Source organism: Scophthalmus maximus, chromosome 2 (genome assembly GCF_022379125.1).
Source record: "Scophthalmus maximus strain ysfricsl-2021 chromosome 2, ASM2237912v1, whole genome shotgun sequence".
Lineage (NCBI taxonomy): Eukaryota > Metazoa > Chordata > Actinopteri > Pleuronectiformes > Scophthalmidae > Scophthalmus > Scophthalmus maximus.
The window spans coordinates 19,919,271-19,932,043 of record NC_061516.1 but is presented as its reverse complement, the minus strand read 5'-3'; the positions used below and the strand labels follow the sequence as shown (position 1 = coordinate 19,932,043).

The 12,773-nt window shown below is 42.9% G+C and overlaps 1 protein-coding gene across 7 annotated transcripts in view; it reads left to right on the top strand.

Annotated features, from left to right (window-relative positions):
- The first annotated feature begins 415 nt into the window (after positions 1–415).
- The window catches only part of shroom1 (shroom family member 1), a 29,540-nt gene continuing 17,182 nt past the window's right edge, over positions 416–12,773 (top strand). For 3 of the 7 annotated variants that reach the window (XM_035625007.2, XM_035624999.2, XM_035625003.2), the window contains exon 1: positions 9,267–9,544. The gene's annotated coding sequence lies outside the window, so the exon portion shown is untranslated. Of the gene's footprint in view, positions 638–9,266; positions 9,545–12,773 lie in introns of those variants that run through there. The other 4 variants (XM_035625004.2, XM_035625000.2, XM_035625005.2 and 1 more) reach the window with 4 other exon arrangements.

Sequence of the window (12,773 nt, the reverse complement as noted above, 5' to 3'; positions counted from 1 at the left end):
TGTTGCTGCTTATGTTCATCTTCCTGAACATTGTGATTGGTACTCTACGTGCATTGAGGGCCACTAGTCAAACTCCTTGTTTGCACAAACTTTCTCCATCAAATAAAGCTGAATTCCATCCTGGCAGTGTGTGGCATCATTAGTTTGGCTAATCCTTTTTTTTTTTTTTAAATTATTCGAATGTCTCCGTCCACCTGCTGATCAAACCGACCTCTGTTCAAGTTTTTAACCTTTTGACCCTTTTCAGTGAACTGAAGAACATGAAAAACAGAGAAGAGAAATTCCACTTTCCACCATTAACCACACCGCTAACTAGGAATGACCAATGGGATGTCGTGTATTCCCCGGCTGCCCGCCTCCCGCCGCACCTGATTGGTTTAGTCGCGGCCTGCGCTACCTTCCAGCCGCCTGTCACTCTCCAGGGTGTAAGGTAAGCTCACTGCGAGCGGAGGGAAGGGAAAAGGAAAGGAAAGCTCATTACCGTTGCTGGCGGAGGTTACGACTGCGAGACACGCCGCCGCCAGATAAAAGAGAATTTCTTCGCTTCTTCAGTGTAAGTTTCTGTTTTGTTTTTCGTGTTTCGAAGCGAAGGGAAGCGAGAGGCCAGAAAAACCGCGACGTGTCCGGGAATCCACAGGTACGTGAAGGGGTCTCCGGCGGCCGCAGGTGCGTCTCAGTATCGCTGCTCGGTTTCGGTTGTGAGCTGTCGACCTGTTCCAGGACAGACACACGGAGGCGTTATGAAAATGACCTCTTCATCCTCACACCTGCTGCCCCTCATAGCGTGTAGTCACAAGTGAAACAACTAGTACATGAGCCACAGCTGCTCTCGGCTCGGTCGTGTGTTATAGCTCGTACTCGACACGGAGCGACTGAATTATTTTCTCTTTCTGTTTTTATTAGTATCACCGGAAGTGTTGGTTGATCATTTCTTTTTCTTTTTTTTGTACTTTGAATGTGTGTGTGTGTGTGTGTGTGTGTGTGTGTGTGTGTGTGTGTCGACGCCACGAAATTATTTTGGCAACAATTTTTTTGCTAAACTGTTCATCTTTGGAGTCGTTCTTTTTTTTTTAAAGGTAACATGTCAGAACGTGTTTCTTGTTGACGCTCCTCCACCTGTCGATCATGTATTCTGATTGACAGGTTGAATATAGACCGAAGGACAACTGCTTCATTGATAAATACTTGGCACACTAATAAAAAAAAAAAAAAATCATCATCATTAATTCCAGCCCATGGTGCATTCTCGTCTGTAGGACTTTTTGATCTTTAGTCGTACATCTTCTGCAGCAACAGTTTCTATTGGATTATTGCTGGAATATTTAGTTGATTAACTGATTAGATGAACAAAGATTCACCCCTTTTTAATATTCTAAGGCAATTTCACACAGTGGAACACATCAGACTGTTGTCAGACTTTTCCTCGGGCCTCTGTGAGATGCAGCGAACTAATCAAAGCACGATGAAGAGTATGGTCGCTTCCTGTGGTGTAATGGATGGTGTGTGAACAGCAGCGGGACAAACTGCAACCCAAACTTCTGTCATCACCGGTGTCACACTGTTTGTGTTGCACACTACTTATCCCAGTGTTGTTTGCCAGGGATGTGTCCTAACTTAACCTGATCGCTGGCCGCTTCACATCCATACCTGGCCCTGAATTATGCACAGGGGGGGAAGCTTTCTGCCTAATGACTGCACTATGTTTTATTTAAAGTGGGAACAAAAGGCAACCACGGCCGTGGCAGGGTTGCTGTTGGCGGAAACCAGACACTAGTGTTTTGTGCGGTGGCTGAAACCGAGGCACTCGTGCGGTCGGTCGGATGGTGGGAGCAGGAGGAGCACACTGGGATCTCTGTGCTGCTGCTGCTGCTGCTGCTGATGGATGCCGTGATCAGGCCGCTGACCCCACTCCCCTGCGCTGCACCCACACAATCTGACCTGGACGCTGCAAAGAAACCCTTACACAGACAGTTAGTGCAGAGCAGATGTGTATGTGGGTGTAATCCATGCATATGCTATATATGTATATATATATATACATATATATATATACACACAGATGTATATACGCAGAGGTTAGGCTTAAAACACGAAGGGCAGCCGCTCACCTTCATTGGACAGGTGCCCCTCATAAACACCTGCCGTCTATTGTTTCATTTCTTAGATAGTCGCGCACCAGTGGATGTCAGATTAAAAACTGACTCTGTGACAGATTGTGTGATAACTTGATCCCAAGTGAAACCATGCAGGCATGTGGCGAAACACACACATTTGGTAATTGTTGCAGACGGTTGTTTTTTATTTGTGATGGCTTGTGGTGTGTGTGTGTGTGTGTGTGTGTGTGTGTGTGTGTGTGTGTGTGTGTGTGTGTGTGTGTGTGTGTGTGTGTGTGTGTGTGTGTGTGTGTGTGTGTGTGTGTGTGTGTGTGTGTGTGTGTGTGTGTGTGTGTGTGTGTGTGTGCAGGAGGATTAAAGAGGAAAGGAAGCAAGAAACAAAAGATGGAAGCAAATAGCAGGGCTATAAAACAGAGGAGAGTCAGAGCCATGGGCCGTGCGTGTAAACTTACCCTGGATGTTGAAACGTGATCTCTCTGTCTCTCTCTGTGTCATTCTCCCTCCGTCTAAGGAAAAAATGTGCACACGGTGTTCATATTGGTGTGTGCTGTGGAAAAAGCAGTAAAAAAACAGAATTATTTTGTACAGTACAATAATTCTGGACATGAGTTTGTGATGCTGCTGTGGCAACACTCTGCAGTCAGAGGTTTGAGACGAGATGTGACTGGACGTTGTTTGACTTAATGGTGCAGGTCATCGTTTAAACAGGGGAAAATTACAGTGACCACGTTCTGGGGGTGTTGTTTACATTCTTTTCAGTGACCTTTTGCACAGTCCACCTCAGAATCTGTGCCGGAAAAGGATCCACATTAAACAGTGGGGGAAAAAAGGCAACTCTAAAGGTTGAGAAATCTTCATCAGATGACATAACGCTGCTTTAATGAAGATCATTATCACCCTGTGTGGTTTCACTTTGAACTCTGGCGGCGGCGTCACGGTGAGATAATAGTCAAGGATGCGGCAGGCAGGGGTCAGACGTATAAATCAATTCACAGCTCGTCAGTTTCTGTTAGTCCTCTCTCTCACCTGCGTTGTTTACATTTCCCCCGCAACACAAGTGTTATGTCGTCACACCCTCTGATTGTGAGGTTTTTACTGGCATTGTCGTTTTTCGGGGAAAATAAACACGTCTGGGAAGGAAAAAGCTTGTGAATGACACATTCTAAGGAAAGGGGAATTCTAGGGAGTATTTATTATTATTTTTATGAAAAAGGATTGACTCACACCGGCTATAATTGGGCGTAAGAAAGGATTGGCCGTGATGGAATCAAGTATTAATTACAACCAGGTGATTCAGCCTGATTTAATATAACAGGAAGTGGGATGCATTTGCACGGTAGACTTTGACTGACCCAAGTCCATCAAAGTCTTTACTATCAAGATTTATTAGGTTAAAACAATTTGACTGTTCAGGATCACATATCGTGTGAGAGTATCGATAAGACCAGGGCATTACGTCATGAAGAGGTAACTGTGTATCTTAAATAATGTCCTTGGAAAGGCTGTTAACGTGATGAAGGTGATGCTTGTGGCGTGCAGGTATTGAGGTGTACGCCTTACGTCATGTGGCATCATACCAGGAAACGTTGCTTCAACCACTGACCAGGAGATCTGTGTGAATGATTTGATTCTCTAGAAAAGGAGCAGCCGAGGAGGAAGAGAAACTCCTGCTTAAGAGTCTTATTTCTCGGGGATTAATAAGTAACAGGAAGTAAAAGAGGTTGTTGTTGTTGAAAGTAGCAGGCGTGTTGAAAGGGGAATGCCACCATACTTATCATTATGAATATAGTGGACCTCGAACCTCGTTTGTGTGTGTGTGTGTGTAGATTTTTCTAGTTAGTTTCACAGAAATAAACCTGTGATTTTAATAGTCTTGGAAGTGAATGTGATGTGGCTCTGAAAGGAATACGTATTGGGGCTTTTGGATAGATAATTAATTGCCCCTGCATTGCATTTGCAATCTATAGGCCTAGCAAATATTTAATCATGACTAACTAGGCAGAGTAATTTTAAATACTTATTGGACAGAGCTTAAAACATGCATCTTTTACACGGTGATCAGTTTAAAGACACATGGCAGAACTTGGGAGAATTAAAAGGGTAATTTGAAACTAGGATTTAATCATTTACTTGAGGCCCTGTCTAACATGTATATCAATCATAATGCAAAGACGTCGTCGTTTGATTTAAAGCTGCTTTTGTCATATCAACAATTAGAATTCTGTTTTTGGTTTTATGGTCTGCATATGTATTGTTTTGGTTCACTGTCACTCAGTTGCCAGTGAATGTGTTTGTGCTTCCCTGAATGGTCAACATTTTTTGAATGCAGGTTGAGTTACTCGCGACCTTGTTACAGACTCAAAAAGCGTGCTTTATTTATTGCTTCTAGTCGTTGCACCCTCCTGAACGACTGATAAAGCTGATTTGTTTGAAGAGCAGAGCCCTAGTGAATGAAGATATACAAAAATATCGCTCCACTTGTCCTTCACTTTGACCAACACACACAAGTAACAGGCTGAAAGTGTGTTTACACCTTTCCTCCTCATGCATGACTAGGCCTTCCTGACATTGGGAGCGTCCTCCTTGCAGAGAGAACCCTGCCAGTAAGCACATGGGGAACCTAGGAACCAAGGAACCTTGCCAGAACGCTCACCAATTCCTTTTCCAGGTACCCTCCCCCACCGTTCGTCGAGTTTCCTCTCCTCACTCGTTACTTCAGAGCTCCTCTCTGAAAGCAGAGACAGAGGCTTTTTATTTCCACCTGGGTTTGACCGCTCGCTTGTCTGCAGTTGTGAGTTATTGTCACATCCCTCCCCCCTTTTGTGAGAGGAACAGAAAGGCCTCTTCAGGTCCCATAAAGCAAATGGATGTGGAGGAGACAAATGGCTGCCAGAGGTTATCACCGGCTAATACGAGACCCCCTGAGGGCAGGTCGGAAAGTGTGTATGGTTATGTGTGGGTCTGCCTGTCTATTCTGTTTATCTGACGGGGCCACACCTTGTCTATTGTCTGTCCCTACAGGACTCTCATTGTGACATGGCAGTGTCATATGTCATGTGGGTATATGTGCGCATGTATGTGGTGTCAGTTTGTCAGTAGTGTACCTGAAGTCGACTAGAATCCACCGTGTACGTCGGTGCATTACTGCCCCCTGTTGATCTGCAGAATCACTGTGAAACTTATCACGTCACATGTTTGCATGTGCGTCCTTGTGTGCATACACCAGACAAACGAAACAAGGCACCCATTCACAAAAAAAACCTGTTCCATAGTGATACTAATGTTTAAAAACTCCACAGGGTACCTCACACAAACTTTATCATGTTCAAATACGTTTACGCTGACTGGTGCTGGATTTTTTTTTCAAGGCCAATACTTAAATATTTATAATACAATATCATATTTTTCACATGAAAGACCTAACCTGTACTGACTTTTCTTGGCACTTATAAGTCGACATATACTACACAGATACATATTCTAATATCATATGATACATTGAGGGATTTATCAGTTTAGCTCTTTTAAAAACAAACATTTTCATATGACTAAATATCTGTTATTCGACCATCATTAAAGTTCTACTCTCCCAGCTTTGTTTGAGATTCCCCTTTTCCTGGTTAAGTTTAGTTTCTTAAGCTAGCATGAGCAACAACAGCCACGAGGAAAATAACTCCACCTGGAAAATGTGAGAATCCAAGCCGCTCGACTGAAATGCAAAAAAACCCAAAAAGAACACCACCTCATTGATCACAGATTCTTAAATGAAAGATTAAATTAGTGGTGTTGAGACAGTCGAGGGGTTTGGCCGCAACATAAAAGGAGAATATATTCAGAGAGTTTGAGGGGAAGAATTAATATGGGCCTTACACTGTTGCTGTTCCCCTTCATCCTTTGTTTGCGTTTGAGGGGGGAAATGTAGAAAGGCAGACAAACCCTGAGGTGTGTGTGTGTGTGTGTGTGTGTGTGTGTGTGTGTGTGTGTGTGTGTGTGTGTGTGTGTGTGTGTGTGTGTGTGTGTGTGTGTGTGTGTGTGTGTGTGTGTGTGTGTGTGTGTGTGTGTGTGTGTGTGTGTGTGTGTGTGTGTGTGTGTGTGTGTGTGTGTGTGTGTACCACCGTAATGTGCTGTGCCAACAGCGTTGGTGTGGGGGCCGTCTCAGGTTTCATGGCCGCTGATGAAGAAGTGAGGGTGAGGGCTTGTCATTGAGACACGAGCTGCCCACGGACGCAGTAATATGGCCGTGATATTGACTAATGAAAGAGGCATTTACAGCTGTCGGACATGACCGGAGGTAGAGGGCTTGATGTCTTTTTCTTTGTGTCTGTGTCTGTGTGTGTCCAGACGGAGCTGGACTCGACACCTGCGTGGTGACTCAGCTTAAAGGTCTAAGTTACTGATATAAAAACCGTTTTATAATTGAATATTGGTGTAAATCAGTGAGTCTGTTTTAAACGACAGATTATTTTCAATGTTTTTTCAAGCAAAAATAGTGAGAGTTTGCTCAACATTGGAAGATTTATTTTAGCTGCTGCCCTACAGTAATTGCAGACATGCGTTTTGGATTTTGTCCGCAAATAATCATGCTTTTTAACTCGCAATTAGTTTTACTGCCATATTGGACCTTTTTGGGACCATTAATCTAACAACTGGCCACGAGGAAAACTTTTTTATGTAACGGCCAAATCAAACAGTCGCGATTGAATAGGGCATAGTAGGAAAAGAAAAATAATAGTGGAAGAAAAAATTCTGAATTGGACGCAATGGTATATTTTATAATTTCATAGAAAAGAGTTATGCCCCCCCCCCAACAATAATCCTACCACATGCTTCCTCAGGCCGCACCACATCTCACTGCCACATTTTTCTCTCCCGGGTTACAAAGTCCAGAGTGTGTTGCACTGTTTTCTGGTAAAGTTTAATCTCGGTGTGATTTGTTTTACAGCCTAAAGCTCCACCTTACCACCACCTCCAACCCCCCTCTTCCCCCTCAAACAGCCCCTCTGCAGTAGGAAACCTGCACTGCCAGCAGTAAAAAGGCCCCATTGTGATCAGGTCCCCAAAATTAACCACGGTGGCAGACTGTGCTGGGGAAACACAATAGAGATTAGCAATCACTTGACTCCTGAGCATGATGATCAGTACTATTGGGTTACTGTATGTGTTTCAAAAGCAAGACAATTCAAAGTGTGACGCCTTCTGTTTCGTCTCGGCAGAGGCGTCAGTATCACCATACAACCCTGTAGTCGATATCCTGAGGTGTAGGTGGGACTCTGTAATTATCTGCTCATTAGACGCACATTAGCCATGAGAACACGGAGGTGGGATGAATGTTAAAAAAAAAACTAAAAAAATACACAAAACAAAGAATTACTGTATCCTGGATAAAAAATATATATATATATAATTTTTTTTTTCCTACATCATTTTCATTACATGAACATGCCTTATGAAGCAAACTTCTCAGGGGAAAAGCGCTTACCCAGGATTACTCGGTGCAAGAGCCTTATCAGCCTGTTCATGGAGAAAACTGTTGGCAGTGTACCCTTGATCATCTGCTTCATAATGGCCCGAGGAATGACATAACCCCGAGCTAAATGCTAACTCATTGTCCACCTGGAACCGAAATGTCAAATTTCCTATTCCTGTCATCAACAAGGCTGAAGGAAGTAGATATTATAATAAATGCTAAAATTTTTAGCAGTGTTAGTTTGTACAGTGTTTGGGTATGGAAAAGCCATCGAGGAACATGTTGAAAGCCGAGATCTTTGCACTTTAAACTACACTGCACTTTTGCTGTTCTAGCGCTGAGCTATCTACTAAATCAAATTTTATTCTAGGTTTATTTTACAAGGAAAATTCCCCCATTCGGCTTGACATGGAAATTGAGTGTGAAACGGGAGACGGGAGGGGAATTAATGGTCTGCCAGATGTTTGGCTCTTATCAAACTTTCCCTATTTTTTGGGGCCTAAATTGAGACTTTTTCTACTTACTGTATGATGGGGTAATACAAAGTCCCTTTTGAAGTACATGTTCATTGAGTAATAACATCTGGTAAGGGATCATTTTGCATCATTGTTTTTTTTGAGTGTGTGAACAAAGTGCAGGGGAGAACGAGGGAATGACTTTGATTTTGGCAGCTGCAGCCTTGATAAATGGTATTTGTTTAACCAGGTGAGCTACCGGTGCACCCTGAGTAATCAAGATTCTCTAAAATTGTCAAAAAATGCACAAAAAAGAGTTGGAACGACTCATTTTCATCTCAATTCAAGAGATATATTGAACTTGATCCAACAACGTCAGTGCACTTCAGTGCACGACACTCAGGTTGGGTGATGACAGATTCTTTTAAGGGATGTGAGCTTTTTCTATATAAGGGAGCATGTTATTAGCATCTACCTTGTTGCTTCCCTGCTGTCTTCAAAACCTAAAGTCTACAAGAACACAAGCGTCGAGTCGTACTTCGAGTGGCCTCTGACCAGAAACTGTGATGCAATGAAAACAATCAGTGATTTGACCCAGTTTTTGTGTGTTTTTACTGATATGTTTTACAAGAAACTTAACAGGGTAAACAAACGCAAAGTAAATATTTCTGACAAGTATTTTGTTCAGACTATCAGATGAATTTGCTTCATTTCACCTATCTTTTTAGTCTCTCTTTAAATAGGTAAATGATCTGAATCTCAGAATGTTTTGGATTCTGTCTGTCGTTGACTTGCAGCCATTTGGGGGTGTTAAACCGTCGCCCTCACACAGTGTCTGTGTCTGACCGCAGGGTTAGTTTGCAATTCAGATCTGTGGTGCAACACTGAGCAAATGTGTCCTCGTTGTGCCTCCGCTTGTCCGCAGGGCAGCGTATCGTGTGTCTGGACTGTTCCTTTCATGCTCCTTAAAGCATCCTGGCAGGTGTAAAAAGAGAGATTAAAAGGGGATGTCTGCTCGCTTTCATCATGCCGTATTAGACGGTGGACAGTGACCCAGTTTCTCACACCTTTCCCTTCTTATCCTCATATTTCTCTTTGGTCTTCTGCTGTTCCTGCTTCCGTAGCAGACATGATGTCACCAACGTGCCTCGTGTAACAGCAGGAGCCCCATGTGTCAGTAAGCCATTACCTCTTGTGTCAGTGACCATGTACAGTTTGTGTGTATGCTCCACCTTGTGGAGAGGTATTCACCTAAATTAGGGTAAGTAAAGAAATGTGTTATCTATTAACATGACCACAGGGAAGCTCTTCACTCATTGGTCAAACATTATGTTTGTCTTGTGTGTGTGTGTGCGCTTGTCGATCTTTTTTTAATTTCATAGCCCTGCACAGCCACTTGTTTGTTGGTGGTCGGTAGCTCAAAACTCATCTGCACCGATCAGAGTGGTAAAAGTGCAACAGAAGTTTTTTTTTCTTGGATCGAAGGCGAATTGGAACTGTTACTGAGGGTAAGTGTTTGCAAGGTTTTGCCTTCATCATTTTCCAAACGTCTCTGTTTCTGCCGTGAAGCTAAAACGGGGCCAGGAGCGTTTCAAAACTTCTCTGTTTCAGGTGCCCAAAAAAACCAGAGTAGTGTGCAACAGTGATATATTTCAAAACTAACAGGTGGGAGTGTGGATGTAGCCTCACTGTGCAGTGTGTTTTTGATGGCAGCGTTTTCTGTTGAAGGCTGGAGTGTGTTGTGTGTGTGTGTGTGTGTGTGTCCCGTAAAAACTAGTGTATAGCTCCGATTGCTTTCTGTCGTCTACAGCTGTCCATTCACCGGCTGTAATTGCCTCATATTAGACGGGTCTAGGGGAGCAATAAGGCCAGACGAGGAATGCTGTTGTCTCGGAGCTCAGCAGGTCATTTAGCACTGTAACCTGATTTTAGCCACTCCGGGAGGTCGAGCGATTACGGGCGGGGAAAACACCCAGTTCTCATTATGTAGTCTGAGTGTCTTAAAGTGAATAGGATAGTGTGTTGAGGTGTAGACTTAGGATTTGGGTGGCTGCAGAAGGACAGGGGTAAAGTTTTTTTTGGGTGTGTTTTCCCATGAAAGAAGCTGCTGTGCAATATCGGAATAACCCAAAGGCGATGGCCAAAATACCTCCATCTGTTGCAACTACACATGGATGAAATGATTGTCTGAAGAGAGAGTTAGGACAACTACATGTCTTCTCTCATTCAGTGTTGTTAAAAATTACTGGCAAGTTATGTCTTCCTGATTCATGCTTAGGCATCAACTGCAAAAATAAAAAATAACCTTGGCAGGTTATTAACCTGGCACTTCTTCCCTTGCATATTTCCTTCACCACAGGATTAAATATAAAATGGCATTACTTAATAAGAATTTAAATAAACACTCTGTCCTTATGAACTAACAAAGCTTCATGAAATTGAATAGGTTTCTAAAAAAGGTGATTATCTCTGAACATTTGGAAGGACGATATCCTTGAGCTTGTTTCTGTTATAGAGCAGCAATGAATAAGCGATGAATAGATAGTCTTTATCAGACATTTGAACTTGGCACCTTGGATTGCGAAAACTTTTCTTTCTTAAGAAGATGAGCAGCCAATGAATACATAATGAACATTTTTTTTATTTGCAGCCCAACTTGTGGAAAATATTAACTTTCCTTTTAAACTAATATCACACGCAAAGAAAGCAACGTGGTAACTTGTTGCAATATTGCGTGTTATCTCACAAGTTTATATCCCTGTGATCTCTGAGTGCACACATTGTTTGTTCTACCAGGAAGTGTCCTGCAAGCTGTCCGCTTATCAGGTGTACTCACCTGCCGTCTGCACAGGGTAATAGAGGACTGCTGAGATCATTGCACTGATGAATGTCAATTACGTAAAGAGATGTTTAAAGCGGAGCCGTGCACTCAGATGAGTTTTTAGAAATGGTACAATGTGTGTGTGAACAAGTGCTGGGAACTAAAGGACGAGCAATGTTATTGCATAATAACTGCTTAGCCAACTGAGACATACTCTCATATATACGCTCTGTGGCCAGAGGTGTGGATGTGTAAGACAAACAGAGCATTATGTTGCTGAAAATTTGAATCTTTGAATAAGATTTACATATTTTAGATTTAAGCAAACTGAAGGCCACAGTATAACAACCTGTTGGCTTCACCCTGCCTCACCTGCCCCAGCTGCTTAGCAATCACATTCCTTTCCACGTACTGTAGCTCTGCCAAGCACTCGAACCCGCCAAACCACCATAAAGTGTCAGGTGCCCAGTACAGCATTATGGTTTTTTATATTCTTTTGTTGTTGGACTTTACCTGAAGACAATTTTACTTTCAGTTACTTTCTATTCTTTGTCAAGGACCAGAAGTTAACTTTGAACTAAAGTTGTTTTCAGACATGAACTCAGGGAAAATGTCTGTAAAAATTGGGTCCAGAAATTTTCCAGAGTTTGCATTTCACATATGATGAACTCAGGAGGAAAATCGGATGCGTTCACCCCACATTTCTGGAACTTTGTGTGGTGTCTGGGCAGAGTAAGCAGGATGGATGACATGACAATAATTCCACTGCGGAAAGCAGTCCTGCAATATTATGCAATATAAAATTATGAGAAAGAACCAGGTCATAAAGTATGACCTTTATGTGACACCGTGCTGTATGCGGTGTGATAAGTCCATAAATGGTTTTACATCAGATTTTACCCGCATTAAAGCATTCCATGACTGGAGCAGTAAATACTTGTAGGAGCCAAATATATAGCCGCTTGCACAAAGATTTAATTGTTCCCTGCTGAGCATTTACAGAATAAAAACTTACCGTAGCTTTATTTCTTGCCGCTCTGAGATTTTATGAAACACAATCTGATCCTTTTGTGTTCTCATTAATGGTTGTGATAAATTGATTACCAGTGATTAATTGATTAATTAATGATCTGTTCTATCACTTTGATGTCAGTGTCTCCGTGGCAACTCTTTGCCCCCCTGTGATGGACCTTGTGTGCCGGTGGTGAAGTCACGCAGCGTGTTATCATGCCTGTCGCTGTACCAACTCAGGGGGCCACCGTGGGTGAATTGCTGCATCTGTTTTGTCTGTGGTCAGCTGGTCAGACCGCGGCTTATTATATAACATGACAGAGATGATCGCCGCAGCCTGGCAAGACAGAGGCGATCATGCGCAGGAGCTGACGCAGGCGGACTTGGCTGGAGGGGTTGATAAATTTCTCTCAGTGGGGATGAAATGACCGAACGGAGCTCTGTTTCATCTGTCCTGCTTCCACTGCTGACGGCGTCTTCAGGGACTGTTGGGAGACAAGTGCTGGGCTATAGAAGACTGACTGGGAAACCAAGAACAATAACTGTTGTTGTTTTTCTTTAAGATCAAGATTTTTTTTCCATTATGATGAAGTCATTGAGACTTTTCCCACCTCTTTGAACAGGAAGTGGGTCATTTATTTCTCTTCCTGTGGTGTTTGTCCACAGCTTCCTGCCTGGCCAGGTTTCTTCTTTCTCACTTTCTGTGTTTTTTTTCTTTTTGTTCCTCATGCATTCCTTGGCCTGGCCCTCTTTTGTCACAGTGGCTCCCTTGTTGTTGGCGGGCCGCACATTTGCTCTAAATAAATAAGGTAAATCTACTTTGTAGAGATCATTTAAAGATGTTGTCACAGTTTTGAGCCCTGAGGTTGGATGCGTCTTGGACCCTGGGTCTTCTCAGGGACCAA